Source organism: Lissotriton helveticus, chromosome 6 (genome assembly GCF_964261635.1).
Source record: "Lissotriton helveticus chromosome 6, aLisHel1.1, whole genome shotgun sequence".
Lineage (NCBI taxonomy): Eukaryota > Metazoa > Chordata > Amphibia > Caudata > Salamandridae > Lissotriton > Lissotriton helveticus.
Window position 1 is genome coordinate 1716864534 of NC_136067.1, and position 26395 is coordinate 1716890928.

Genomic DNA, 26395 nt, shown 5'->3' on the forward strand with positions numbered 1-26395 from the left:
TGACCAAAAGGGGTTTGTACCTGGAAGATACATCCAGGAACAGACACAACAGCTAATAGCCAACATAGACTTGGTGGTGGCTAGGTGAGACCCCTTTGACCGTAGTCGCTCTTTATGCGGCCAAGGCGTTCGACAGGGTGTGCTGGGTGACCCTGTGGGAAGTCCTTCTGCAGATGGGCTTTGGACCAATTTTTGACCAGACCATGGTAAATTGCTACCAGGGGGCCTCTGCAAAGATCTTGTTGAATGGATTGGTGACAGCTAGCTTTAACATCCAAAGAGGAACAAGACAGGGTTGTCCCACCTCTCCCCTGCTGTTTGATATTTATATCAAGCCATTGGCGTCAGCAATAAGACTAGATGACCCAATTACCCCTTTTAAATCACGGCAATATAGTAGCAAGCTGGCCCTTCATGCAAATGATCTGCTGTTATACACAAATGATCCAGGGGAGACCATACCAAGAGTTAAAGCACTGCTGGTCGAATTTGGCACATTATCATGTTATTTAGCCAATACCTCTAAAACTGAGGTAATGTGTTGGAATATTGATGGGTGGGAGGGGCATGCAAGTGAAGAATTAAAATATTTAGGTGTCACTATCGTTAAAAACCTGGACAAAATTCCCCAGATTGACCTAACTAGGACTAGTAATGAGATAGACCGTATATTTGCCAGGTGGAGGAATCTGCCATTGACAATCTATGGTAGGGTCAACCTGGTGAAGATGGTCATCTTGCCTAAATTGACATATCTTATTAATACAATTCCTCTAGCATTTCCCATTAAAGACATTGATACAATTCAAAGCAAGATTGGAAGCTTCATTTGGGGCTAACAAGTTAGCCAGATTGTCATGGAAAAAGCTGAGACGTAGGCTTGCCGGGGGGCTGTTGGCCCTCCCGGATATTAGGTGGTATTCTATTGTTTTCCAGTTTAAAAATATTAGGATGCTACTTGTGAAATCGGAGGAGTCATCCTGGGGGAGACTATTGGGCGAAATGGTCATGACAGAGGGCGGCTGTGGGGAGGAAGACTTTTTGTATAAGTTTGGGGCACCAAGGTTTTTTAAATGAGTGCGCTTGAAGGTACTTAGGGCTGCCCTGGATATTTGGTTCAAGGTGAGATGTAGATGGGTGATTGAGTATTATTCAGATCTTGCCCCTATATGGGATTCACCGGGAACTCCGATCTGTCTGAAGGATAGCCTGGCAATCCCTTTAAAAAGGGCAGTTATTACTATTTGGTCAGATCTTATTTCAGAGGAGGGGGTTCCCCCTGGGAGGCATTGAGGACCAGGGTTGGAAGTGACTTTTCCAGGTGTAAATACTTGCAGCTGACCTTCTGGTTTAAAGGTGGAAATAAGTGGAGACTGTGAAATAGAGCATCTCCTGCAGACTCCCCATCGTAAAAAGAAAGAAGTGTCCATCTGGTATGGGAAGCTTATGGAAGCTGACGATATAGAACTTCCTCCTCAACATGAGGTTTGGAACCAGTCCCCCCTTGAGTTCATCGCAGCAGACCTTTATGAACCCTCTTTGAAACTCCTATATAAATATGTTAAACCGGCCAGCTTAAAGAAAAATCAATCTTGTGTGATTAACAGACTTTACAATACACCTGCTAAAATTGCTAAGTCCATCTTCCCCCAAGTGCCCAGGATGCAATGTTCTGAGTGCCAATGATATACACATCTTTTTTTAGTGCCCTGTCCTTGAAGACCACTGGAGAGAAGTGGGGGACGCCCTATGTGGTATCTTTAATTCTAACATCGTGATGAATATCTCCCTGGTAATTTTGGGAGAAGATAGAGTGCCTGGGAAAAACCTATTGCAGATACAGAGGGGCTTGTTGTTAAACCTGATACTACTAGCCCTGCGAGAGATATGTATGAAGTGGAAAGATCTGCGCCCTCCTAGGTGTGAGGACTTGCTTGAGGCTGTGTTTGTTATGGCTCGCCTCGAACAGGGAGGAGGCAGGGAAGGTGAGTTGAACATCTGGCATGCTACTGCTTAATTGTGAGATGAGGACATAAAAATAAAATACAAAAATAATCACTCATACAAGTACACACTCATCCATACAGCCACTCTCACAATCACTGACTCTCACATATAGTCATTGATATACTCCAACTCTCACATACACTGCCTTTTACATAAGTAGTTACTTGGACATGAACCTCTGAGACATCCATTCACTCACCAACACATCCACACACACACACACCCACCCATAGAGCTGTTTCCACATGCACTCTTGAACCCATACACTCTGTGAATCAACCACTCACAGATCTATGCACAGAGTCACACACCTCTCATCCACCCACACACACACTCAGTCTCCCATACAAATACTCAGGCAATCAATCAATAACCCATATAGACACTCATGTAGCTAATGACCAACCCATGCAGTCGCTTACACAACAACAGACAGACTGATACAGATATTCACACATTTTAGTCACTAACCCATGCAATCAGTAAGACACATTTAATCACTCACTTATACAGTCAGTCACGCACCTACTAAATCCTCCATCCAGACACTTATACACCCACTCATTCTTCAATACACCTTGGCATATATATAAAACATATTTTGCTTTACAGAAACACACAGTCACGGGATGATGTCATCAGTGACGTCATTTAGGATGTAATCAGTGATGTCATCAGTGATGTCACTGACCATGTAATGAATGATGTAATATGTGACGCCATCAGCAGTGCATTGCGGGGGCGCGAGTTATAGTTAGCTGAACTAACTATAACGACAGAATTTCTCTGGTTTTGTATGAGTGAAATGTCCAACTAACTATAACGTCCCTGAAACCATATATATACATATATATATATATGTAACACACCGCTCAATTCCACCACAAAACTATCCAAACGGTTATGGGCGGGTGCCACAGCTCGTGAGGGTGGAACTCATGTGAAATTTTACTAAACTCCAAAAGGAAAAAGCAAGCACTCACAGAGTGTAAAATCCATCAATTTAATGAGCAGATGTGTTTGGGACATTGCCTTTTTCAATGCTCATACCAGCAAAAACAGCATCTTTGACAAGAACTTACAAATAAAGGTGATTTAGGTAGTACTTTCATTAGGGAGACCATAGATAACAAAAGATGACTTCATTCTTACAGTTCACATTGTTGTAAGTTCTGCCACCATGTTGTTAATTAATATACTTATGATTTATCATGGTACCGGTATATTTCCAAATGCACAATGTAAGTATCCAAAAACACAATTTCAACCTTGAATGGAAATAATATGTTGAAATGTCCCAGTATCTTAATTGTCCATAATCACTCCTTTGCATTTTACATTTGTTCCTTCTTTGTCTCTCAAAACCAGAATCTCATTTCATTGTCCATTCTTCTTTGGCCCTTTTCATGCCAAATTTTTGGTGTACTCCTCGTCCAGCCGCAAGGTTGCCTTAATCAGCATGTAGATACTCGTCGAGGTTAGTCCAATGACCACATTCTGGAGATCTGAATAATCCCTGACGTTCTTGTAGCTGGGAGACTTCATGCCTCCATGTAAGAAGTGGTGGTCTGGCACTCTCCATTATAATACACCGCTCAATCCCACCACAAAACTGGCTGAACTCTTATGGGGGATGTCACAGCTCGTGAGGGTGAAACTCAAGTGCCTACTCCAACTCATGTGACTACTAAACTCCAAAAGGAAAATGCAGCACTCACAGAGTTTAGTAATATATATATGTATATATATTACCTACTGGCGGACGCCAGTAGGTAGTTATAGTTACTACCTATTTTCCATAGGAAATCCGTAACATTCTATTCCCTATAACTTTGGGGCTGGTTGACGAATCTAACCAATTTCCAAAACTCTTGGGGCGCTCCGTTCCGCTCCTATCCTGAAAGTCTTGGGGTGATTCATCAAGCGGGGGCTGAGAAAAAAGGGGGGGTCCTCAAACGTGCTTTCCCCATGCAATTTTCTTTTGGAATATTTAGTCGCAGCTACAGCCCGAACTGCTGAACGGAATTACACCAAATTAGGCAAAAGGTAGCCCTTGGTTCAGAATCGTGCCTTTTAGTTAAATGGTATAAATCCATTTAGTAGAAAATCAAAATTAAAATCACATATATATCTATGGCCGCGGTGGATCTGCGCACCCTAAGCGCACCCTGCCGAGCACGAGTTATATGCTAATTGTCCGTCAACACCCCAAACCAGGAAGTGTTGGCAGCCATCTTGTGCCTCAATAGAACCAAAATACAAACAAGATGATGGACATAATTCACCCCCAGTCACAGATCTGGGTTTAATCCATCGTTTTTTTGCTCTCCAAGCCACCCCAGTTCAGACATGGCCATATGCAAATCAGTCTTGACCCTGTGCCTCATGGGAACAGCCCAGCCCAAACTGCCAAGCTATGTCTTCCCTGGACCATAATCAAGCATCCTAGGACCGGTTTCTGGCTATCAGCCGTCTTCAGCCAGGATAGCTTGACTCCAGTGGCATAGTGAGCACGGGACCCACGTCTGGGCATACCCTTCCCACATAGGGGGAACAGCAAAACAAACAAGATGATGGACGGAATGTTGCTCAATGGCAAAACATTCACCCCCAGTCACAGATCTGGGTTTAATCTATTGTTATTTCGCTCACCAAGCCACACCAGTTCAGACATGGCCATATGCAAATCAGTCTTGACCCTGTGCCTCATGGGAACAGTCCAGCCCGAACTGCCAAGCCATTTCTTCCCTGGACCGGAATCAAGCATCCTAGGACCAGTTTTTGGCTATCAGCCGTATTCAGCCAGGATAGCTTGACTCCAGTGGCGTAGTGAGCACGGGACCCACGTCTCGGCATACCCTTCCCACATAGGGTGCACAGCAAAACAAACAAAATGATGGACGGAATGCTGCACAATGGCAAAATATTCACCCCCAATCACAGATCTGGGTTTAATCCATCGTTATTTTGCTCACCAAGCCACCCCAGTTCAGACATGGCCATATGCAAATCATTCTTGACCCTGTGCCTCACGGGAACAATCCAGCCCGAACTGCCAAGCCATGTCTTCCCTGGACTGGAATCAAGCATCCTACGACTGGTTTCTGGCTATCAGCCGTCTTCAGCCAGGATAGCTTGACTCCAGTGGCATAGTGAGCACGGGACCCACGTCTGGGCATACCCTTCCCACATAGGGTGCACAGCAAAACAAACAAAATGAGGGACGGAATGCTGCACAATGGCAAAATATTCGCCCCCAATCACAGATCTGGGTTTAATCCATCGTTATTTTGCTCACCAAGCCACCCCAGTTCAGACATGGCCATATGCAAATCATTCTTGACCCTGTGCCTCACGGGAACAATCCAGCCCGAACTGCCAAGCCATGTCTTCCCTGGACTGGAATCAAGCATCCTACGACTGGTTTCTGGCTATCAGCTGTCTTCAGCCAGGATAGCTTGACTCCAGTGGCGTAGTGAGCACGGGACCCACTTCTGGGCATACCCTTCCCACATAGGGTGAACAGCAAAATAAACAAGATGATGGACGGAATGTTGCACAATGGCAAAACATTCACCCCCAGTCACAGATCTGGGTTTAATCCATCGTCATTTTGCTCACAAAGCCACCCCAGTTCAGACTTGGCCATATGCAAATCAGTCTTGACCCTGTGCCTCATGGGAACAGTCCAGCCCGAACTGCCAAGCCATGTCTTCCCTGGACCGGAATCAAGCATCCTATGACCTGTTTCTGGCTATCAGCCATCTTCAGCCAGGATAGCTTGACTCCATTGGCGTAGTGAGCACGGGACCCACGTCTGGGCATACCCTTCCCACATAGGGTGAACAGCAAAACAAACAAGATGATGGACGAAATGTTGCACAATGGCAAAACATTCACCCCCAGTACCAGATCTGGATTTAATCCATCGTTATTGTGCTCACCAAGCCACCCCAGTTCAGACATGGCCATATGCAAATCAGTCTTGACCCTGTGCCTCATGGGAATGGTCCAGCCCGAACTGCCAAGCCATGTCTTCCCTGGACCGGAATCAAGCATCCTAGTACCGGTTTCTGACTGTCAGCCGTCTTCAGCCAGGATAGGATAGCTTGACTCAAGTGACGTAGTGAGCACGGGACCCACGTCTGGGCATACCCTTCTCACATAGGGTGAACAGCAAAACAAACAAAGATGATGGTCGGAATGTTGAACAATGGCAAAACATTCACCCCCAGTCACAGATCTGTGTTTAATCCATCGTTATTTTGCTCACAAGGCCACCCCAGTTCAAACATGGCCATATGCAAATCAGTCTTGACCCTGTGCCTCATGGGAACAGTCCAGACCAAACGGCCAAGCCATGTCTTCCCTTGACTGGAATCAAGCATCCTAGGACCAGTTTCTGGCTATCAGCCATCTTCAGCCAGGATAGCTTGACTCCAGTGGCGTAGTGAGCACGGGACCCACGTCTGGGCATACCCTTCCCACATAGGGTGGACAGCAAAACCAACAAGATAATGGACGGAATGTTGCACAATGGCAAAACATTCACCCCAAGACACAGATCTGGGTTTAATCCATCGTTATATTGCTCACCAAGCCACCCCAGTTCAGACATGGCCACATGCAAATCAGTCTTGACCTTGTGCCTCATGGGAACAGTCCAGCCCGAACTGCCAAGCCATGTCTTCCCTGGACCAGAATCAAGCATCCTAGGACCTGTTTCTGGCTATCAGCCATCTTCAGCCAGGATAACTTGACTCCAGTGGCGTAGTGAGCATGGGACCCACGTCTGGGCAGACCCTTCCCACATAGGGTGAACAGCAAAACCAACAAGATGATGGACGGAATGTTGCACAATGGCAAAACATTCACCCCCAGTCACAGATCTGGGTTTAATCCATCATTATATTGCTCACCAAGCCACCCCAGTTCAGTCATGGCCACATGCAAATCAGTCTTGACCCTGTGCCTCATGGGAACAGTCCAGCCCGAACTGCCAAGCCATGTCTTCCCTGGAGCGGAATCAAACATCCTAGGACCGGTTTCTGACTATCAGCCGTCTTCAGCCAGGATAGGATAGGTTGACTCCAATGGCGTAGAGAGCACGGGACCCACGTCTGGGCATACCCTTCCCACATAGGGTGAACAGCAAAACAAACAAAGATGATGGTCGGAATGTTGCACAATGGCAAAACATTCACCCCCAGTCACAGATCTTGGTTTATTCGATTGCTATTTTGCTCACCAAGCCACCCCAGTTCAGACATGGCCATATGCAAATTAGTCTCGACCCTGTGCCTCATGGGAACAGTCCAGCCCGAACTGCAAAGCCATGTCCTCCCTGGACCGGAATCAAGCATCCTAGGACCGGTTTCTGGCTATCAGCCGCCTTCAGCCAGGATAGCTTGACTCCAGTGGCGTAGTGAGCAGGGGTCCCACATCTGGGCATACCCTTCCCACATAGGGTGAACAGCAAAACAAACAAGATGATGGACGGAATGTTGCACAATGGCAAAACATTCATCCCCAGTCACAGATCTGGGTTTAATCCATCGCTATTTTGCTCACCAAGCCACCCCAGTTTAGACATGGCCATATGCAAATTAGTCTTGACCCTGTGCCTCATGGGAACAGTCCAGCCCGAACTGCCAAGCCATGTCTTCTCTGGACCGGAATCAAGCATCCTAGGACCGGTTTCTGACTATCAGCCATCTTCAGCCAGAATAGGATAGCTTCACTCGAGTGGCGTAGTGATCACGGGACCCACGTCTGGGCATACCCTTCCCACATAGGGTGAACAGCAAAACAAACAAAGATGATGGTCGGAATGTTGCACAATGGCAAAACATTCACCCCCAGTCACAGATCTGGGTTTAATCCATCGTTATTTTGCTCACAAAGCCACCCCAGTTCAAACATGGCCATATGCAAATCAGTCTTGACCCTGTGCCTCATGGGAACAGTCCAGTCCAAACTGCCAAGCCATGTCTTCCCTGGACTGGAATCAAGCATCCTAGGACCTGTTTCTGGCTATCAGCCATCTTCCGCCAGGATAGCTTGACTCCAGTGGCGTAGTGAGCACGGGACCCACGTCTGGGCATACCCTTCCCACATAGGGTGAACAGCAAAACCAAGAAGATGATGGACGGAATGTTGCACAATGGCAAAACATTCACCCCCAGTCACAGATCTGGGTTTAATCCATCGTTATTTTGCTCACCAAGCCACCCCAGTTCAGACATGGCCATATGCAAATCAGTCTTGACCCTGTTCCTCATGGGAACAGTCCAGCCTTAACTGCCAAGCCATGTCTTCCCTGGACCAGAATCAAGCATTCTACGACCTGTTTCTGGCTATCACCCATCTTCAACCAGGATAGCTTGACTCCAGTGGCGTAGTGATCACGGGACCCACGTCTGGGCATACCCTTCCCACATAGGGTGAACAGCAAAACCAACAAGATGATGGACGGAATGTTGTACAATGGTAAAACATTCACCCCCAGTCACAGATCTGGGTTTAATCCATCGTTATTTTGCTCACCAAGCCACCCCAGTTCAGACATGGCCATATGCAAATCAGTCTTGACCCTGTGCCTCACGGGAACAGTCCAGCCCGAACTGCCAAGCCATGTCTTCCCTGGACTGGAATCAAGCATCCTACGACCGGTTTCTGGCTATCAGCCGTCTTCAGCCAGGATAGCTTGACTCCCGTGGCGTAGTGAGCACGGGACCCGCATCTGGGCATACCATTCCCACATAGGGTGAACAGCAAAACAAACAAGATGATGGGCGGAATGTTGCACAATGGCAAAACATTCAACCCCAGTCACAGATCTGTGATTAATCCATCTGTATTTTGCTCACCAAGCCACCCCAGTTCAGACATGGCCTTATGCATATCAGTCTTGACCCTGTGCCTCATCGGAACAGTCCAGACCGAACTGCCAAGCCATGTCTTCCCTGGACCGGAATCAAGCATCCTAGGACCAGTTTCTGGCTATCAGCCGTCTTCAGCCAGGATAGCTTGACTCCAGTGGCGTAGTGAGCACTGGACCCATGTCTGGGCATACTCTTCCCACATAGAGTGAACAGCAAAAATAACAAGATGATGGACGGAATGTGGCACAATGGCAAAACATTCACCCCCAGTCACAGATCTGGGTTTAATCCATCGTTATTTTGCTCACCAAGCCATCCCAGTTCAGACATGGCCATATGCAAATCAGTCTTGACCCTGTGCCTCATCGGAACAGTCCATCCCGAACTGCCAAGCCATGTCTTCCCTGGACCGGAATCAAGCTTCCTAGGACCGGTTTCTGGCTATCAACCGTCCTCAGCCAGGATAGCTTGACTCCAGTGGCGTAGTGAGCACGGGACCCATTCCCCCTCAACCAGTAACCCAGTTCCTTACAATTACCAGAAACTAAAGATAGATTGAGTGTAATGTAGAAGTGTGTTTTCTTCCAGGTAAGCTGACACCTTCCAGGTAAGCTGACACCTGGGAATTGAACATCTTTTGAAGCATTTAGGAGGCAGTGGGAAGCAGTAATATTGGTGTGAAGATTTATGGAAAATGGATGGGTTTCCTATAGATTGCTTTAAAAGTGGAACCACCAAGGCATTTTTTCAGCCACTCAGGATCATGACCAACTCCAGTGAATTATAAAAGAGTTGATAATACACTGGAGCAATAACTTCAACATCCTGGCGATGAAGGGAAAGGGGACATGGATCACTTGGTGACCCTGATTTGATTGCAAAGGAGCGTGTTTGGTTTGTTCAAGGGAGAGGGGACCAAATTTGCCTAAAACACATGTAGAGGCAGCTGTAGACTGAGAACTATTATCAACATGGTGGAATAGATATAAAGTGTCACACTGAACTAAGCTCAGATCCTGGCATGCCAGGATGTAGTCTCTGCTCCCGTAGTAGTTAAAGGTAGTGACAGGGCTTGCATCTTTAAAATGTTATCCTCAAAGAATGTAGACATTTTTTCACATAAATCTGCTGAGATTGGAATAGTTGGACCACAAGTTTTAGGGTTTAGGAAGGATTTGGTGATGTTGAAAATGTCATGTGAAGAATTACCGGCAGCTGTACTTTGTTCAGCATAGAACGTGCTCTGGGTGATCTTAATCTCTTTATGATACTGCTTAAGAGCTTTCTTATAAGTTGCAAAATAAGCCTTATGTTATGTTATAATGCTTTTATAGCACGCACTGTTACTCGAGAGTGTCCTGGCGCGGAGGAGAGCACAGATGAGGGCAGGGATCGGATCAGATTAGTAAATCATGCGGAACATGTGTATTTTCAGCTGCTTCTTGAAAGACAGAGGTTCTGAAACGAATTGTAGGTCAGCTGGGAGCGAGTTCCAGGCTTCAGCAGCCTTGACAGAGATAGACTTGCCCCCCAGCCGCACTCTTCGAAAGCGGGGAAAAACCATCTGGCATTGTAACGCGGAGCGCAGAGGTCGCTTAGGCATTTAAAGAGTGAACTGCTTCTTAAGATAAGCGGGACCCAGGCCGTGCAGGGCCCTATGGGCCAGAGTGATTGCTTTAAACTGCACCCTTTGGGCCACAGGGAGCCAATGTAATTCTCAGAGATACTGTCGCGCGCTAGATCTCGAGGGGGCATTAAAGAGAAGCCTGGCTGCGGCATTTTGGATAATTTGAAGCCTGTGCAACAGATAGTCCGGCAGCCCCAAAAACAGTGCATTAGCGTAGTCCAATCTGGACAGGATCAAGGCACGAGTGACCATTTCTTTAGCTGCTCTCCGGAGGAATGGGAAAAGTTTTTTAAGTGTTTTGAGAGTGCCAAAGCAGGTCCTCGTCAGTTTTTTTATGTGGTCACTAAATCTAAGATCCTCGCTAAACCAGATACCCTGATTTTTTGCTGGCCCTACCTTGGGCACCGGGCAAGGGAAATCCGGGGGCCACAGGCGGGTTTTAAAATCCTCCGAGAACTGGCCATAGAGAAGGATCTCCGATTTATCCTCATCACATTTAAGGGAGGCTTGGGCCAGCCAGCCATTGAAATACTGAGGCCAGACAACTCTGGGCAATGCCCGTATTCAGGTCAGAGCCGTCCCAGGTGAAGAGAAGCTGCGTATCATCCGCGTACGCTATCACCTTTGCGCCCATCTCCTCTGCCAAGCAGACTAGCGGCGTCAGCTACACATTAAAAAGCAGGGGACTGAGGGTAGAACCTTGTGGCACCCCAGTGACCAGTTTTCTAATAGAGGAGGTGCAGGAGGCCATACAGACCTGTTGTGAGTGGGAATCCAAAAAGGATTTAATCCATTTCCAGGCCAGGCCAGAAATCCCTACCGCAGAGAGCCTGTCCAGGAGCCGCTGGTGAGGCACCGTATCGAAGGCCGCAGAGTGGTCTAGTAAAATCAGGGCTGCCCTGCCGCCACCGTCTAGACTCTCTCTGAAATACCTCCGACATCTCCACCAAATCCGTTTCTATGCTGTAGGAAGATCTAAATCCTGACTGGGCTGGGCGAAATGTTCCTGATGCTTCCAAAAATGCCTCCAGCTGCCGGAAGACCACTTTCTCACAAACTTTAGCAAGTGCAGGAAGAAGGGAGATGGGCCGGTAATTAGCCAGCAGCAGAGGGTCCCGTGTGGGTTTTTTCAGGAGAGGGAGTAATTTAGCACATTTACACTGAGTAGGCACGTGGCCGACCTGTAGGGACCGGTTCACCATATCCACTACTAATGGGCAAACCACCTCAGCAACACCCGCCAAGACTCGCGCCGGGCAGGGGTCAGCTGGAGAGCCAGACTTCAAGGACCTTAAAAGGGCCAGTATATCTGTTTCGGTAGTGGGCAAAAATGAGGAGAACAAAGCGGGTCCTACTGGCTGAGGTAGGGAGGGTTCCAGGGAAGAAGTCTCATTGGGCCTAGACGCAAGACCAGCGCTCTCCTGGATTTTAGCAATTTTATCAGTGAAAAAAGTAAAAAAAGAGGAGAGCTCTTCGCACCACTCATTATATGCAGAATGCGCACTTTGTTCCGCGCATGGGGATAGAAAGCTACGGACAATCGCAAAGATCTCTTTGCTATCATTCCTCACCATCATAATCCTACCGGCGAAGTAATCAATCTTTGCCTTTTTTATAGTCATGTAGTAGTCTCGCTGGGCTGAGCGTAAGATTGCTTTTGCTCTTAGACAATAGGTCAGACGCCAATAGAGCTCCAGCCTCTTACAGCCCTGCTTCAAAACTCTAAGATTAGAGGAGTACCATGGTTGAGATGGGAGAGAGCGTCGGGTATTACCTGATTTTGCATTAGAACACGCTCTCACACCCAGACTGATCCAGTTGTCAAAATTAGCCACTGCCCCCTCAAGGTCTGTTGCAGGGGAAAGGTGAGACTGGTGGAGAAACTCCAAAAGTGCAGGGAGGCTCACTTTCCTGGCCTGAGGCCCAGAGGGAGGTGTCATATGTTTATCAGATTTAGTGACTTCCCACGAGAACCTGATCAAAAAGTGATCAGACCATGTAGTAGGCTCAGAATTAGTGACTGCTATAGGAAAGTTGGAGCAAATCAAATCAATAAGGTGACCCCCATCATGGGAAGGGAGAAGGACATGTTGTGTCAGGTGGGCGAGGCTCAGGGCATCTAAGAAGGCCCTGGCCTCCAGAGAAGAAGGGGTATCCAGGTGGATATTAAAATCTCCTAATTATGGTAATGCATTCCCAATTAGCGTTCTAATTTATTTCATTCTTACTTAAGAATGGAAAGCTCTGCGAAGAAACAGTTGGTGAATGGCATTTCCACTTGAAAATTGATGGATTAGCATGTCCTAACTTGCTAATGGCATCCTGAATCTGAGAGTGAACTAAATCCCAAAATAGGCCAAAGTGAAAACCTAGAGTTGGTTGCAATTACAACTAAATTTCCATGAGATCCCTAGGCTTAATTTTATTCGAGGTTCAGGACCCACTATTATTCATGAGGTATGATTGTGGGACAGTCTGATTGCTTACTCAACTAAATGAGATTGATAATAACCTGACCAAATTAGCACTGTGGTAGTACCCACTGAGAGCAGCATGTTAGAAAATAATAACAGCAAGGGAATGGACAACATGATGAGTAGGCATAGTAAACAGAGGTAGGACATTGAATGCTCTCAAGAGACTACCAATGTTTGACCAGCTTTATCAGTTGCAACATACCCATGCAGATCAAAATCCCCATAAATGGTAAAGTAGGTGTTCCTCAGTGCAGCTGGGAGTAGCGCTTCACCCAAAGGGACAAAAAAATGTGCATGGGCACCAGGGGTTCAACATATTAGGATTCCCATAAGAGAAACTTAGGCGGTGGGAGTAATGCAAAAACTCAAACTTTCCATCAACTTTAAATTATCTAGATGAAAATGAGAGCATTGAAAATTGCTACATAGAATAACAGCAGTGGTCCCAATTTTTTGCCACTCTATCCTGAATCCAAATTACAAAACTCCAGAGGGATTGCTTGAGCGATGTCACGATAGGAGTCAGACTGATCCAGGTTTCAGTTAAAAACATGGCATTGTAGTTAGCATCCAACAAGACTTGGAAAATGTGCAAGGCATGCCTAGGCAATGAGTGCACATTCATTAGACAAGCCTTAATATTTTACTCTACCATCGAATGGATTGGTGGCTGAAGGGTAAACCTTTCAGAAGTTGCACTAGTGTGCTTCACCAGATAAGCGAGGTAAGCCCTAGTTGGGAGTAGGACAACTGCAATATAAGGCCACAGCAACCAAAAGATATTGCCCCCTGACCTCGTCTGGAGATAATGTCCTACAGTCCGGGTTGGAGGGATTGAGATGGAATACCTCACCTTTTTAGTATATGGTTCTAGCTACTAAGCTTGGATTTAGCAGAATAGGTGGCGCTGACTGCGGAATGGACATGAATGTGAGAAGATGGCTTACCTTCACTTTAGGTGCGCAAGCACATATCCACTGTGTATCCAGGCAATGGCTCACTTCAAATAGGCCATGGGTGACAGCAGCCATGGGCAACTGGAGTGTGCACCAACCTAAAATGGGGCCTCTAGTTATCTATTAGAAAGAAAAATGTCTTCCCCCACCACCATGCTCTCTCTGCATAAAGAGTAGCAGACCGGAGAACATTAAGCAGTCTTGGAATGTGTTGTCCTAAGTGTATCATTGTTTTACTTTACCCTTACAAGAGTGCAATCATGTTCAAAAGTATTATGTCAGCCAACTTGAAGGTGTTCAAGAACAATATCCTATGCAATCATGTTTAAAATTATTATGTCAGCCATCTTGAAGGTGTACAAGAAAAATACCCTACGCACAACACTATTCCAAAATCGCCACCCATTGTGATCTTTACTGAGAAGTTATCTTGGATGGTTGTATGACGGAATAACAAATGTTATTACATCGCATGCCTTAACAACGCGGTCCCAACAACTACCGCACCTTTTACCATGCATGCCTTTACAAAGAATTTCATTGTAAAGGCATGATTGGTAAAGGCATATGCGTGGTAAGGAGCTCAACCCAGGCCCCCACCCTGAGGCCAAAATTCTAGCACCCAGCCCTGCAAGCCACCCCAACCTCTAGCCCTAAAAACTACCCCGACCCCCCCACACTGAGCCTTAAAACCCAGCCCCCTGCCCTAATACCTATCCCAACCGCAGCCCCCTGCCCTGAGCCCTATAAGCTGGCACCCAGCCCTAAAAAATACCTTTAACCCATTCCTAAAAACTACCCTGATCCCCCCACCCTGAGCCATAAAGCACAGTCACCAGCCATTAAAAATATCCTGACTCCCCACCCTAAAACCGAAATCTGAAATGAAACTACTCACCAAGCCACCATTACTTCCATTGTCATCCGCAGGAAGTCTCCAACACCACCCACCCCCCGCCCACTTGCTCCAATGCTAGACTGCTGACTCCTTCAACACGCATATACCTTAACCACCTTTACAACACAAATTGTTGTAAGGAATATATATGCATGTTTAAAGGATATGTGTGGTAAAGGCATATGCGGGGTTAAGGCAAGCGTTGTTCAGCTTGCGTTGTAATGGCACATTTGGGTTAGCCTACGTTGTTAATGCCCTTTCCCATCTTGGTTCGGTATTGTGCATAATGTATCACTGTTTTACTGCTCCAAGGTGGCAAATACATTGCTTTTAAACTTGACAGCCATGTCGGAGACGTAAAACAGTGATACACTATGTACAATACCATTGCAAAGTCACAGCTCCTTGTTATATTTATTTATTTTTAGGCATACACCTATCACGTTTAGGCATCATGTTCTCTTTTTTCTACTTTTAGTCTTTCACTTCATTTTGCACGTGCTTGTTGAATTTCTATGTGTGCTTAATTTTGGTGAATACAAGAATACGTCAGTCCGTAGATAAACAGATATACAGGTGTCAGAATGAGTAATAGAGTGCATGTGTTATTACAACCTATTGAGTGCCTTATCTCACCAGTCACTAAAAATGAAGTTTCATTTATAAGCCAGTCCAATTGGCCTTACCAATGCTTTGGAAGATTGCTATGGCTTGAAGCACTCCATGTATATACTGCGATGTAAAACTTGGTCAGTGTGGCTGAAATAGCTTCCAAAAGTCCTAAACATGGTCTGTGTATGAGCACAAAAAAAAAAAATCATAAAGATCAAAAGTCTTTCTCTATTGACGGCTCGGTTATCTTAAGTGAGGTACATTGGCAAAGTGGCAGTGCAGTAGTGCAAGCTTTGACAATTTGTGTTATCAATATGTAGGCTTATAAATATACACATTTTAATGATCCTTAATATACAACAAGGAGATGGTGTCCAGAAAGACGCAAATATGATTTTTTTCTATAGCTAGAAAGACTTGCCCCAGATGCATCAACAACCCATTTTGTGATTCCGTAATAGCGAAAAATACTGATTCGCTATTAAGGAATAGCAAAATGGAATGCATCAAGAAATCAAAAAAAAATAGCGATTTCTTAGAATTCCTTAATTGCGACTCGCAAATTGCGAGTCGCAATTAAGGAATACCTCCCCATTCATTCCTATGGGCCAAGAGGCCCATAGGAATGAATGGGAAGACAATCTCAATTTGCGAATCGCAATTAGCGATTCGCAAATTGAGATTGCGATTTCAAGGGTGCTGGGGTGTCCAAAGGACACCCTGTTGCACCCCTGAAATTGATCTGTGAACATATGTTGCACACACACATGCCCTTAGGGCATGTGTGTGCGCAACATGAAACTTTGAAAAATGCCCTTTAGTGCATTTTTCAAAGTTTTTGCAAATTACCATGTAGTTGGACTTCATGGTAATTTGCGTGCCCTATTAGCCAATTCGCTATTTTTAAAACTTTCATGCATTGCATTTAAGGAATCTCAATTTGAGATTCCTTAAATGCAAATAATCGCAATTTAGCGATTTCTAAAATTGCGATTTTTGCATTTGGGATGATGCATCCCAAATGCAAAAATACCGGTCGCAAAGGGGCAGATTTTGGGAATCTGCCCTTTTGCGAGCAGATTTTTGTTTGATGCATCTAGCTGTTGGTGCTTTGATGATGGGATAATGGCAGATGAGGGTGATGCAATAGTATTCGTTGTCGCAAATAATAGGTCTGGCTTGCAATTTCAGTTGTAAGTAGACCTACTGGATACATGCCAACATTATACTAATAGAAAATGGGAGATGAAAAAATAAATAATGAAGTGAATGTGTTTCCCCCATTAATTTCAGGCGGGAGACGACAAAAATAAAGTCATTTTTGGATTAAAAATCTGAAGTTTCCTGCCCGAATCGGGTCGATTGGCATGTAGATTACTGGCTTTGCCAAAGCTGTGGCCTAAGTAATGTAGGAGCACACACGTGGGAAGGGAATATTCAAGGTAAGCAGAAGTAGGCCCATGGAAAGGTGCAGCTAAAATGAAGTATGAGGAAGTGAAGGTGCAGGCATGGAAACGTGTGGGAGATGTAGAGGGAGAAATACAGGCAGAGCAAAGTACAGGCAGGGCAGGATTTGAAGATGAAGAGATGTGGCCAAAGAGCAGTACGGTTGTGAGACGTACTGTCTGAGTGAGGTGCTGACATGAACGATGCTTGTCGAGAGATGAATAAGCAAGCCAAGGTGCGAGCAGAAAACGTTACACCTGGGAAGGCGTGGGCTGGGGAGAGGAGTGTGCGGGGAAAGGCTCCGAGACGTTTTGGATTGGAGAAGCAGGGACATGGAGACAGACGAGCGGGGGGAGGCCCAAACAGGGAGCGAACCAGACAAGTAGAGGATGGAGCAGGTCTGAGCAGACAGAGAAAGGTGCAGGCATCAAGATGTAAAGTGAAATGTGTGGCCAAGGAAAGGTACTGGAGTTTGAGGTGTGGATTTGTAGAGCAGCGGTCTGCAAGAAGAGCAGACATAAATAGGTGCAGGCTGCGAGAGGTGATAGCAGGGTTGGGGAGGTAGAGTTAAGAGTGAAGGAAAGGAATAGGGACAGGCTCAGTGGGATGTAAGCGGAGAGAGGTGCAACCAGGGAGAAGCCCAGATAGAAATAGGCGTGGGATTGGTGGAGGCTGGCATAGGGTTCGGCAGAGAGAGTACATGTCCAGAATGGTGCAGGGAGGAGAGGTATGGCCAGCGAGACTAGCCGAGAAAAATACGTCCAGTGAAATGGGCAAACTATGCCTAACAAAAAAAAAGAAACACAATAATTAATAAACATAACACTTAATTGTTGTCTAAACGAAAGTGCGCCACATATGAACAACAGGATGCCTTCAAGGAATTCAAATCTCACTACCAATATTTGATATCATCTGTAGCAGGAAAAATGGAGCAAACGTGGAGGTAATTTCGACAAAATGTTACTTTCTGGTACATTTCCGGACGCACGTGCTCCTCAATATAATCGAATACTGAATTCCAAGAACGCTCACGCGTGTGCATTTTTCTTATCATAAACTGGTATAATTTCTTCGTTTTTCCATTACTCAAGTATGTCCAAGCTGCCTCGTTCAAGCTGCTGTTCCCTGATGCCCCAGGCAATGAGGATGGAACACTTGCACAGCAACTGTACATGATTTTATCAAACTGCCTCCCACTCAGTGACAGAAATACATCACGATTTCTGAACAGAACTTGTAATCAACTCATCTTGATTTTATGTTTGACTTACACATGCCGCATGCCTCCTTAATTGGCAATAATTAAATTCTTCCTCTTCAAGAACTGATGTCTCCTATGCTTGATGAAATGTTTTAATTTATATTCTGATATTCAGATATTTCTAGGTTTGCGAATGCCTTGGATAAGGGTGGGATGGTACATTTAGATTTGCATATCTTGTTGCATGGCAGCGGGTTATTTGAGCATGTGTAGGCAAGCACTGTAATGGCACTGAGTTTACGATCTAAGTAATACCTCAATAAAATGGATTAAAACTACAAGAAATAAAATGCACGGAAGCTGACTATACTCTCACGATAATGTAGTGTTCTAACACATATTTTTATTGCCTGATTGTAAAATGTATTTTGGCTATAGTATTCATTTTTTTCTTAACGTTGATCACTTTTATTGTTTTTTAAGTTTAAATTCAATGCACCAACGTAAATGATTTATCTACTATGTGTACAACAGCAATGAAACCCCCTTACGCATATTTAGCTATACAATAAATACCTCACAGAATCTAAAAAACAAAAGAAAATCAGGTTGAATCTTTACATTTGTTTTACGGATATGACAGTCAGGGTCCAAATAGGGCAGAAAATATGCCTGGGCACCAGAATAAAAGTAGCCCATTTAGTGTTGTGTGAGTTAGCAATGATGGAACCCTTGTGGCTCATTATGTACTCTGCAGAATTGTGACGTAAGCATAAGAGAGTAGCGAAATGAATGCAGGTTTAGAATGTTGAGTTTGCGGTTACAAGCAAATGAATAAAGGCATATTATAAGCTCTGTGTGAGGCGTAGTCATGGGCAAATATCCAGGCTGGGGAGGACGCTACAACTGGTGACAAGATAGGGGATCAGTAACCCGAACCTTGACAGTGCTCTCCCTGAGTTTGTTGTGGTCAAATAAACTGCTAGTGTGTGCCACATGTACCTTTGTCGAAGTGCACAAGTGACATTTGACGTATGTAGGGTCAAAGTGCAACTTCAGCCAGTGTAAAGCATCTGATATAATGAACGCTTTACTAAGAAATCCACACATCATTGGCCAAGAACCGGATGGGAAGGTCACAAAGTGAGCTACTGAGCTACTACACGACCTAAAACCATATATCATATTGAGTGATAAGGCTAGAGTCAAATACAACCATGTTTTAAAAGAGCAGCACATTTCAAGATAATGCTACAATTTGAAGCACTGCAAGGCAGAGGTCAACCAGATGTCAGACAGTACTAAGTGATGCCCAAAAGAAGAGCAAGTCAAATGCAAGAAAAGGTCATCTGCTTACCAGAGCTGGGTAAAGAGGATCATAATGCCACCGAGCTAGGGGGAATGACCCCCGAGGAAGCACCTGGGGTTATGCTTGCAGACCTGTCCACAAACAAGCAGAACACCACCAAAGCTGTTTGTCCCAAACTGAATCTGCTTGTTCACAACCTGAGAAAAAAGCTTAGCAATGGTGTGGGCTTGTGAACATTTCCATGTATTCTTGTATGTGAAGCCTTTCATGCTTGTGACAGATCATGACAAACATTGTTAACCTTCCTTGGCATTCCAAAAGCAAACGTTGGGGTCTACGATTACAAGAATAAAACTACACAATCAGACACCATCCAGTGAAAGATCAAAAACCCTGCTGACTACTTCCCAAGAATGCCTCTGCAGTACCGTGGCACCCCTTGCAAGATGACTGAAGCATATATAAATGTCATTCTGTAATCCAGCACACCAGCTGCCATTTTATTGGAACAACTCATTGCTGCCGCGAGTCAAGATAGTGACATGCTAAAACTAAAATAGATTATTACACATCAGTCATGGCACCAGCCTCAACAAACTCTTACCAGTGACAGTGAATACCAGGAGTTTTAACATGTCAAAGATGAACTGCCTTTACTCAGGAAGTCCTTATCCTTAGAAGTTCGAGATTGTTATTCAGGAAAGTCTGAGAAACAGATAATTGAAGTTGCCCATGAAGGTCATCATAGAATCATAGCCACAAAACTAGCTCTCGGAGACCAGGTCTGGTTGCCACATCTTGATGAGAGAGTTAAAACAGAATTGAATGCCTGTCATTTATGCAACTTCCTTTCACCGAAAACCACTCAATACACCTTAAAAATGTCAGAGTTGCCAACATGTTTATGGAAAAGACTTGTTGACTTCTTCAGTCCTCTTTACAATGGACATCACATGATGGGTATTGCTTATTAGTACTCCCATTTTCCATTGATCGAAGATCCCTCCTCTATCTCTCAAGAAAGTCATTGAGAGATTAGACGGCATCTTCACCACATGGGGTTTCCTGCGATCTTAAAATCTGAAAAATAGCCCACATTTCAACGGTCGAGAGTTCGGAGACTTTCTCAGTCATTTTAATGTAAATCATCTGAAAAGCACATCTCTTTGGCCACAGGCCAATGGCCTTGTCAAACGTTTAATGAGTACTCTTAAGACAGCTGTTCAACGTGCTGTTTTGGAAAAGCTCGACATTAAAACTCTATTGAATTCTCTTGAATACTCTTCAAGCTTACTGTTCAACCTCTCACTCGATAACAGGTGAAAGCCCTGCAACATTGGTTTTCGGGAGAGCCATAACGACAAAATTACTTCAAAGGACCACCAGAAGATCAAGTACTGAGGAAGAAATGCATGTGAAAGACCTGGATTGTAAAAAGAAAATGAAGGCCTATGCAGACAAGTGCCGACATGCAAACAATGTTGTTTTCACTAGGGGAGATCAAGTGTTTGTCTGTCCTTCTAGAGAATGAAAATCTGATGCTCCCTTCGATGCTGAGCACTTTCATGTGGTGACCAGCAAAGGACACATGGTGACGGACTAATGTCCTGGGAAGTCATTACACAAGAATTTTGACATGTGGTTCATCGCTCGTCAGGCACTGATTCCAATGTAGAGATTGGGTCTGAAAGGACAAGTGAAGACCCCCTGACTGCTGTTGAATCTTCATCACCAATGCAGGTCATGGACACATCTAAAGCCTGTCCCCAGATTCCGAAGACACAGTAAGAATGCGTGATCAAAGCGCGATGCCGACTCATTAAAGAGCTATGATTGCGTATATATTTGTAAAAAAAGTAATTTGATATTGAACAGAGAGGTGATGTAGTGTTGTGTGAGCTAGCAATGACGGAACCCTTGTGGCTACTGATGGCCCCGTAGAAATGTGATGTAAGCGTTAGAGTTCAGCAAAGTGAATGTAGGTTTAGAATGTTGATTTTGCATCACAAGCAGATGAGTTAAGATATGTTATACTAAACTCCATATGTGGTGCAGTCATTGGCGAGTGCCCAGGCTGGGGAGGATGCTACAACCCACATTTATGAATTGAGAAGTAAAAAAAGGTGGCCCACATTAGTGAATCAAGCAACACTGGTGTTTTGAAGAAATGCTTTCTATATGGTCTCTGAGAGATGGGGCACAGCAGGTGTTTGGGCTTGCTGAAGGAAATGTGAGTGGTAAATTAGATGAACGCAGCATTAAAATTCTCGATGTTTTTTCCCTTTCAAAAAGATAAAAAACATTGATACATCCCTGCTCATCTACCTACAAAGTGTGATTGCTCCATCTGCACTGCATTCTATGAGATGACAGCCTCCACAGCATGTATGGTGCTGGCTGCTACTACTGCCTGGTCTTTATTGAAAGATGTTTAAAACACCAGCCCAAAAATAGCAACAAAACTGACCTACACTCAACCATAAATTTGTCTCACATACAGACCGAACAGATTTGCCCTTCTGAAAATGACAAATTGCACTATAGGCCAGTCCTACCCAGATGACAGTGTATAAAAATATGAAAAAATAGGATTGTGGTTCAGCTTCTACATACTGTGCAAGAACTACTTTTGATGTTACCACCAGAATATACCACACATATAGCCATGTGGCCTCTTCCCTTTTCAAAAAAAGGTAAGAAGTAACATGTGAAGAGATTTACCGTGGCATGGGGTATATGTGCTAGTACACCTTAGGATTCTAGATTGCTCTAATGATGCCTCATTTGATGACCTGACAACGTCTTGGTCTTCAAGATGGACACCCTGTGAGGGATATCAAACCACTGCAAGCTGGAGTGTCTGCGTGCAGGAACCTCAGCGTCTCGCGTCAGTGTGTCAGCATGGAAGTCTTTTTTTCCTCTGCCTGCCTTAGCAAAGATATGGTGTATAGATACCCAAAAGGTATCCTCAGGGGATTCTACCTTGCTGTGTTATGTCGGCCAAGGAAAACAGAAGCAATGGCCATTATACATAGTTACTATGCAGAAGATGTTAATCCTGCTGTGATTCTGAGAATCTTAATGCATAATTAATGAGGCTAGTTTTCGGGGAAAACCACACAACAACTTATGCAGTGCTTAACTATGTAAAAGGTCAATACCAAAACCTGTTATGTACTGTTATGGTACGGTAAATGTAGGTGAGAGGCTAGGCATATACTCGGACCTATAAAGGGGTGCCCTATGAAACATAACGCCCACTCCTCATCCGACTGGAAGACATACTAAAAAAGGGAATGCCCTTCTAAACAAGCATATAAACATTGTAAAAAAGGCATTTAAAAAGCTTTAAAAATCATAAAAGTTCTAAAAATGTAATTCTAATAGTCCTTTAAAATATGTTCATATATATTGTCTGAGCCGCTGTGTACGTCTGAAAGCCATGTAGCTCAGTAATAGTATAGAAAAAGTGGAGGAAAAAAACATTTGGTTTAAAATTCCAATTTTGGTTGTTTTGAAAAAGCCAAATTGTTTGTGTCCTGTGTGGGAGATGCAACATCACTGCTGTTTGCCTTCGCAGACGACGGTCCCTGTAACACCTCACAGATCAGGTCAATTGAGCAGGTCAGTTCCCACAGCCGATGCTGGTGCAGCATTTGTAACATCCAAAGATTGTGTGCTTGTAGAGGAGCCGGTATCTATTCCAACAGGAGCTGAAGCATCCTGACATCAACAATGGAATACGCTGGGGACACTGCAGTATGTGGGCCGTTAACAAGTCCAGCAATGCATCCATGTCCGGTGGCGCAATCGATGGAAGTGTTAGACAGAGGTCCAACACTCATTCTTGTCCGCAGAATAGGCAACGGAAAACAGGCAGATCACAGTCAATCCAGACTGGCTGAAAAGATAGGAGCCAAGACTCACTTAGTTTCCGAAGTCGAGGTGTGCCAAGATGGAGTACCATGCGATCATGGTAACATTGCTAGAAAAACATTTTTCCCATTTCCTTTATGACTAGGACGTCCATTGCGGAACAGAAAAATTACAATCAGGATTCCTGCTCTCAGTAGCACGATCAGCAGTAGCCCTCCAAAAATGCTTCCGAATACGGAGTGTGTGAAGGCTGGGATCACTCAGAAGACAGTCTGAAAGGTGCTTAACAGTCCAGAACCTATAAATTAGGTTTACTATACCCTTCCCATCAGGCATGTTAAAGATGTGTTGTACTATTGCTTTGAAATAGAAAGGGCAATTAGTTCATACAAGTGCCTGTATCTCTGAGGTGACCTTGCAACCTTGAGATCAAAAGTCTCTCAGGCTGAGGTTAAGGGCGCATCTTTCTGTAAAAGCATGGCTTTCATTCTGTTCAGAGTATAAAACTGTATAAAGGAAACATTCAATGAATACCATAACGGCGCCTCCCTGACTGCTGGTCTGTGGAAACAATACTTGCATACAACATGTAACCCTGGAACTTACAGCGACAAGATATGCAATGCCTGGAAGCATCCCACAACAACCTTCACCATTCAGCATTATGTAACTGCCATTCGAGAGCAGCCTGAACACTGGATTATTCACGGCATCTGGGGAACCTTCAAGTGACAGGAAAGGTTTGCTCCTGAACCATTATATTCCCCGTGAAGCATAATGGCCATTGAAAATGAGAGATCCACTCAAAGAATTCTCGCAGTCTGTACCGCTGCGAAACACTTCAGTGTCAATGTTTCAGCATCTAAATCAATATGGTAATTCCCAAGATTCATGGATGAATTCCCAATCCAAGTCTTCATACCTGCCTACCTGTTGGTGTTCTAAGCAATATTGAAACAGGAATGCTGTTACTGATAAAGTTATATGGCCATGAATTAACCCTTCTGTGGACGGTGACTCTGCCACAGTAAAAGGTAATTTGTCTAACTTTTCAATGCACAGCACTGTATATTTTGCATCTCTTTGTGCCATAGTTATCTGCCTTTCTGTCAGATTATACCCAGAGAAGAGAGACATAGCTGATGATATATCACCAGGACACATTCCCAGAACGCAGGGACTGTAGTGTCCAGCTTAATAACATACTAGGACGTAACTGTGATAGTCATGTTGTAAGATGGACAGATCCTGTTCTATTATATCTATAGCAGAAGATACAATGTTGCTCAGCGAATACATTTTGGATGTTAGTGTGGTCATGCCATTGTCAACCACAGCCAAAGCCTTTTCCAAGTTAATTCTGTCAATTTCACGAAATCTCCCTGCAGCTTCCTGTTGTGAGAGTTTCCAAATTTCATTATATGTGGCATATAAGAAGCATTTCTGATGTGGCTTTTGGGGAACTAGTAAATAATCACTGAGATCCATGTCATCTGACAGTAGGGACAAGTGTTGCTTCACCTGAGACAGTGTTTATTTATTTATTTGAAAGTTTTATAGAGCGCGAACCAGACCCTTGTGGATATCAGAGCGCTTTACAGGCAGTGAAGGAAAAAGTTATACAACACAATACGAAATACAAATATACGTGTACATATTGTGCAAACATAAAACAAACGAGAGAGGTAGATCAAATCTGCATCCTACCTTGTGCAAAATAAAATAAAGAGAAAGGTGCGGGCCGAGAGAGCATCAGTGCCATGTAGGTTGTCTGTTTGCACCTATATAAGTCATGGTATACTTAGATGATGATCATGTGAATTTTTCCATGAGAATTGCCTTTACTTCCTTTTTGAACAATGCAGTAGATGTGATAAGTCTGGTTTCTGGGGGTAGTGCGTTCCAGATCCTAGGAGCCATCCCTGAGAAGGAGCGTTTATAAGTTTTCGTCTTATTAAATCTGTGTGGCTTCAGTAATAGGCTTTCTGCACTTCTTGTGGATCTTTTACCCCCAGAGATAGACAGTTTCTGAGAGAGATAGCTGGGTGTTTTATGGTGAATGGCTTTGTGGGTCATGCAGGCTATTTTTAGGTGAATTCTGGCTTCCCATGGTAACCAATTCAAGGCTTTTAAGTCTGGGGAGATGTTGGACCTTTTTGTGAGCCCGTGATGAGTCTAGCTGCAGCGTTGATTGTGGCTCTTAGTGGTGCTGTTGTAGCTTTGGGGAGGCCGCAAAGAGAGACACTTCCGTACTCGATCCTGGGGATTACTAGAGCTTGAACTGCCATCTTGAAGTCGTTTTTTGGTAGGAAGGGTTTAAGCTTCCTTAGAATATTAATCTGGAAATGTGCTCCTTTTGTTGTGTTGCCAATATGTTTATGCATGTTGATGTTGCAATCAAGGGTTATACCCAGAGATTTTGCTGAGTCAATGATAGTTGGTTGAACGTTGAATGCCGTGAGGTGTTAGAACAAATCCTGGTGGAGGGGTATTTTGGAGGGTGGAGCTATAAGTAGGAATTCAGTTTTGAGTGTGTTTAGCTTGAGATGGTTCTCCGCTAGTCATGATTGGGTGTTCAGCAGCGTTTTGTTGAGTAGTTTGATATCTTCAGGAGTTTGAATCTTCAGGTAGAGTTATGTATCATCTGCGTACATGTGAATTTGGACGTTGGATGATTGCAGCAAGACAGTAAGAGGTTCTTTGCCAATCTAGGCATAACTTCCCAACACTGTATGATGTCACCACCCCCGGATGTTCTCATTGTACAAAGCGTAAATCAGGCCTATGAATACTAAACCCTTTGGTGGTACCCCTGAATCTTGACTGACACCTATTTGTGTTGATAAGCCAAACTAACCATCCCTTCCAATTGGGGTCTGTTGAATTGTATGAAATGCCCTGTATAAAGTCATCTAGTGTACCTTCACCATTTTCTGTGTATTTCGCCAATCCTCGAAGTGGGAACATGAGGAAATGCGAGGTGTGCTCAAGTCCTTATTCTTGGCTAATTTAAGACAGGAAGTCTGTTGCACAGTGTTGTTCAGTAAAATCATTTGTTGTGGTATGAGGCATGCTCTAATTAGTGCCTCAGTTCCCTGA

General features: G+C 44.5%; 1 protein-coding gene across 1 annotated transcript in view; it reads left to right on the plus strand.

Moving 5' to 3' along the window:
• PCSK2 (proprotein convertase subtilisin/kexin type 2) overlaps positions 1 to 26395 on the plus strand; it is an 850498-nt gene that overhangs the window by 811601 nt on the left and 12502 nt on the right. The gene's annotated exons all lie outside the window — the stretch shown is intronic.